The sequence below is a fragment of the Choloepus didactylus genome, chromosome 3 (assembly GCF_015220235.1).
Source record: "Choloepus didactylus isolate mChoDid1 chromosome 3, mChoDid1.pri, whole genome shotgun sequence".
In the NCBI taxonomy this organism is placed as follows: domain Eukaryota; kingdom Metazoa; phylum Chordata; class Mammalia; order Pilosa; family Megalonychidae; genus Choloepus; species Choloepus didactylus.
In genome coordinates, this window is record NC_051309.1 from 165,513,759 (window position 1) to 165,519,758 (window position 6,000).

Consider the following 6,000-nt stretch of genomic DNA (forward strand, 5'->3'; position numbering starts at 1 on the left):
ACTTGACATCACCATTTACTTGCCTAATGGGCACCTGAACTTGAACAGGCCAAGCTGAACTGGTCTTCCCCAGTGATCTGCTTCTGCCTCTCAGTGGATGGTAACTCCAACCTTCCTGTCGTTTAGGCCCAAATCCTTGGAGTCATCTTTGACTCCTTTCTCCTGCACACCCTACCTCCTATCCATTAGCAAAGCCTGATGGCTGTCCACCCAAATATATTAAGAATCTCACTTTTTTTCACTACCTCCACAGTTACCTGGTGCATTTAGAGGCACCTGACTGGTCTCCTGCTTCTACCCTTGCCTGTTACAAGCTGTGCTCAACCCAGCAGCCAGAGTGAGCCTTTTAAAATGTAAATGAAATCAGGTGTTCCTCTGCTTACTCTGAGTATAGCCGGAATTCCTTATGTCCTACAGGATCTGTCCTCTGGCCTGGCTGCTTTTTTCTTCTGTAAAACATATATCAAAATTTGACATGCTAAATATTTCCTTTATTGTCTGCTTTCTTCCACTAGAATATAAGGTTCTCAAAGGCAGGGACTTTTTTTGTTTTGTTTCGGCTGAATTCCCAGCACCAAGGGGTAGTACAGATGGTTTTGAATAAATTAATGAATGAGTATTAGGTGCTCAATAAACTGAGCTAATAAATGAGTGAACAATGAAATTAATTAATGCGGGTATGTCTGGAGTTTTATTTACAACCTTGGAAACCCAGAACTTAAGTTCTACAGTTGGACTGATGTATTTTCTGTGGAGGGAAAGGGGTGTTTACTGGAACTAAGTGTGATCATTAACTCCCTCCCCTTTCACTCATCTGGGCAGAGATTCACATAACTGGCACTTACTGATATGAGTTTACACGGTGCTACATTTGGGACATACACTCATGGACTTCCATGAGCCACTGTCCACCTGTAAGGCACACAAACACCTCAGAAACATGGCAGGTGCTGCTGTGTAGAGGTATTTCTGAGGACCGGCAGAGTCCACGTGGGGAAGCCATGGGAGGCCAGGAAAGGCTCCTGCAACAGGTGGCAATTGAGCTGAGTCTTGGAGGATGAGGAGGAATTCTTCATGTGGACAAGGATAATAGAGCCTTCCAGGAAACAGGCATGGACACAGATAGAAGACACCAGGGCACTTCTGAGGACTAACATGTAGTTAAGCATGCCCCAAATCTAGAGCAAATATCAGAGAGTTATGAGATACAAAGCAAGAGAGGTGGGCAAGTATGTATGTCATGAACAGCTGTTCACCGTGTTAATACACTGGGACTTCATTTGCTAGACAATGTGAAGCAGCAGGTTAACACGGGGAGGCAAGAAATCAGTCATATGATATTTGGATTCTAAGAGCACCAAGTGAGGGGGCAGTGCTGAAGACAACTGGAGGATTGAGGCAGGAAGGAAGAAGAAGACAGCAAAGCATCCCACAGGAGTTGATACCAAGACAGGTCTAAAGAGTAAGGAGGAGTAAGCCCAGCAGGCAGGAAGGACAAGAGCTTTCCTGGGAGAGGAACAGGAGGTTTCAAAGCCAGAGTGTGAGAGATCATGGGGCACAGCTGAACATCCGTGGGCTCCGTTTCCTCACCACCCACATGGGTGCCCAAACCTCAAAGGGCCACCTAAATTCTTTTATAGTCCACCTAGTGCAAAATTCTCCTTCTCCGTGCTCTTCATCATGGAATCAAAGAACCATACTACTGAGGTGCTGGAGGGTATTTTAGGATGTATCTAATTCAATGTTTCTCACCTTCTTCACTTAACAACCCTGAATAGCAGGGAAAAATCATGAACCTTTTTTTTTTCTTAAAAAAGTATAAATTTGGCATTCTGATCCAAAATGTCAATATTTGTTTTAATATAAAAATAACATTTTTCCCTCAAAATCTTCTAGTAAGCTTGATTCTCCACAGAAAATTGCACCATCTTTATTCACAGCTACCCCATTCCTCCCCAATGCCATGGGCCCCCACCCTGCAGGCACTTAGAACTTATTTCTGAGAGTTTGGCTTAGATCATGGAGGAGGAAACCAGCAATCAGTCACAATGCCTATCTTGGAAAGCCTCCTACCACCCATTTTCACTGCTGTTGAAAGTTTTATGAGCGCCTCCGGAAGGGCCTCTTGAGTGGACAGCGCCTGGATGTCCCTCCCATAAAGGCCGAGCGTTGCAGGCTGTTAAAAACAGAGCCACGCTGCAGTCCCCTGAGTCAGCCAAGTGCGGGAAGAAAAGCTAAGAGACTTGTATGGATTCTTTCCAAACACGACTCTGATCTGGGCACTCCCTCAGCCTAAAACCTGCCGGCCGCACCTACTGTTCCCGGGATAAGGAGTCCTCTCTCCATGGGCTGCCAGCGGCTGAGCCTGCCCTTCCTGTCAGACCCTGTCTTCATCCCTCTTTCTTCTCTCTTCTCCAGCCATGCTAACTGTTCCTTGCCCCCTCTGCCCCTGCCCCTGCCACAGGGCCTTTGCACCTGTCACTTGCTCAGTCTGAATTTCTCTTCCACCCCCTCTTTGCTTAGTTCACGCCTCCTCATCCTTCTGCTCTTGCTTCAAGCTTCCCTTCCCCTGAGAAGCCTACTCGGACCCACCTGACACGGTCAAACCACCCATTAGGTTCCTGGAGCACTAGATGCCTTTCTTCACAGCACTTATCATGCTTATCAATTTACATTTATTTGTGTGATCTATCACTTGATTAATATTTGTCTCTCCCACAAGACTGTATGCTCCACAAGGGCACAGTCTATGTAAGGATTTGCTCATTTTCCTATCCTCATCACTTAGCACCATGCCAAACACACAGCTGATGCTCACAAATGTTTAACTAGCTAATTAAATAATGAACAAATGAATGAATGGATTCAGTAAGTTCAAAAAATGTATTGGTGAATGAATGAACACATGGAATTTTTTATAAAGGTCTTGGGAATTCAGGATTTAATCCTTGGGCCTACATATGCATCGGGGAGCATTTATTGTGGACGAGCAATAGTTAGCAACACTACCCTTCATTTCTTCCCACCACTCCATCTTTCCGTGGCTGTTATATGCCTGTTATGGGCGAGTACTCTGCTAGAAACCAGGTATTCCTCTCGACTCCCCTCTCTCCATCATTATCACCTATTGCAGTCCATCAGCAGATCCTGCCAGCTCTATTCCAAGATATATCCAATTCCATCAGATGAATAAAAGCTGAGAGTATTTGTCACCAATAAACTATCACAAATGGAATTTAAAAAGATATACTTCTGTAAAAAACAAAATTATCTCAGAGGGAAGAACTAAGAAGCAAAAAGAAATATAAGCCAAGAATAGGCAAACATGCAAATAAGTCTAAATGAATATTTACTGTATAGAGCTACAGTAACAATGTATAATTTAGGGATTGAAAAAAACAGTCAGCAATTACATAGAAGATGGTAGACAGTGATCGGATTTAAATGTGCTAAAGGTTTAGGAAAAGGGTAGAAATATGAATTAACTTAAGGCTTTGTTGAACACAAATTGTTAAGGCTAACACTAGAAAAATGAAAATAGAATTTATAATTTCCAAAGGGTAATGGGAAAAATGTTTTATAATAAAATCCTCAATCAATCCAAAAAAAAGCACAAAAGAGGTAAAAACGTACTCCAAAAAGTTAAATAAATAGCACGATGGTAAAATAAATTCAAATATATCTATAATCACAGTAAATATAAACAGGCTAAGGTTGCCAATTAAAGTCAGAGATTGTCTGATAACTGGATATTAAAAATACAAGGATATCTTATTTTAGGTATAGAGAAGATTTATATATAAAGATATGATGTCTAAAATATAAGGAATGGAAAAATTGAAAATAAACCTATTAAAAGGGCATAAAAAGGATTTAAAAGGTATGCAAATATTAAGCACATATAGCTGTATTAGTACAGATAAAATAGACATTGAGCCTTTTAAATATTAGAGGACCACTACATAATGATAAATATGTTAAATTCATCAGAAAAAAATAGCAATTTTAATCTTGTATGAACTAATAGGATCAAATATACAAAGCAAATTTGATAGAATTACAAGGAGAAATTGGCAAATCCACAAATATAGTGGTAGATTTTAACATTTCTCTCTCTGAAAATGATATATTAAGCACAGAAAATTAATAAAGATATAGAAGATTTGACAACACAATTAAGAGCTTATATAGACACATATAGAGAGCCTAGGAGTTAAAAATCAGAAACACATGTATGAAATTTGTTTTAGAACATGTGTGGAAGGGGACATGTGTAAAATTTTACCTCAAAATAGAGTAAAAAACAAGTCAACATATTTCAAAGAATCTATACATTTATACTCCATATTCTATAACTAAATGCAATTAACAAAAATAAATTTTTAAAAAACTTTTTAAAAGATTCATTTCAAAGTTAAAAGTGTACTCCTAAATTATGTGTGTAATTGAAGATAAAAATAATAATGAAACCATAATAAAATCATTATGAGCTGTAATAAACATGCTACATATAAAACTTAGAGGATGTGCATAGTGGTACTTGGAATTCTGTAGCCTCAGGGTTCATTGAGTCTTTCCTCCATTTCTTCAGATGTTGTTTATTGATTTATATATTCATTCACTGAATGCTGAATATGGTATTGTGGAAATCATACCAATGGAGACTGTATATCCCTTATTCTTTTTTTTATTTTATTTTCAAAGTATACAGTATTTTTTATTTCCAGTGTTTGAGATTTTTTAAAAGCCAGTGTTATTATAGATGGCATTCAAGCCCTTGGCTTTTATGAACAGCTCTAGTCACTAACAGCTCCAAAATGGAAATTCTGAGCTAGCCTGCTATGTTCTCCAATTGCTGATCTGCAAGAGCTTCCTGGCACTTAGACTCCCTTGGGATCAGGGCAACACAGTTTATAAATTTTCCATTACTACTAGCCAGAGGTATTGGTAATACTCTCATGCTCAGAGGGGCAACAGATTTGGGAATACTTCTAATCAAAATGTGGTGCACAGCATCACTGCATGTTATCATTTGTCTTTTTTTACTTTCTACCTCAAATGCTGTATTTCCCATTCTCTCTCTTGACAGGAAAGGTTTTCAACATATTCTCTCCACTCTAAGGTGAAAAGCCTCATGGGACTAAAAAGATATATTTTTCTTCTTGTCTATTTCAAATACCATGCAGGAGACACAAGATGAAATCAAACACATCTCTGGGTTTCCCAGGAGCAAATTTCAATCTAGAGAAAATAGCCACGAAAGTTTCCTCCAATTTACAGTGACAGAAAAACACTATATAATTAGCAATGCTCCTGAAGAGCTAAGCAGAATATCCATCATGGTAAGCATCAATATATGCTTGTTTTGTTGTTGATGTAACATTATTTTTAAACCATGACCAGACTCTACAATAGAATCAGGATAGGTCCAACCTTTTATCTTTCCAGGTTGTCCCAAGTTACCAGTTTCTTGTCAAGTCAATTGTGTCCTGTATTTCTCACCATCAGTTGTCCAAGTCCCATGTTGGAAAAGAAGGCTCCCCATAATCTTGTTTTCTCTGATAGCAATGACAGTTACTGATTTATCAACCGCTGGGACAAATTTTCAGGATAGATATTAGCAGCTGGATTTAAGGCAAACTAAATCCTAACATTTGTTTGTTCTGAAATGTAATATTTGCTGTGCTTTATTTATTAGATTTCCTCATTATGTAGGACATTTTAATTATGGTGCTAGCATACAGCGCATTAGATATGGCTCCTCTTCCCATGGTTAAAAATAGTGTGCAGGAGGCATCTGACTATAAATGCTGTATCTGGGCGGATAACAGTGAGTGTGTCACTGCAGCAAACGAGGAGAGATAAATACTGCTGATCATCATTGGCACCTGCTGGGTAGCTATTATAGTTTGAATGTTCAAGTTAAAACAGTGGTTATACGTCGGCTTTAGAAAACTCACATACACCACTGAGATGGGTTTATATGGGAGTGCACATGGT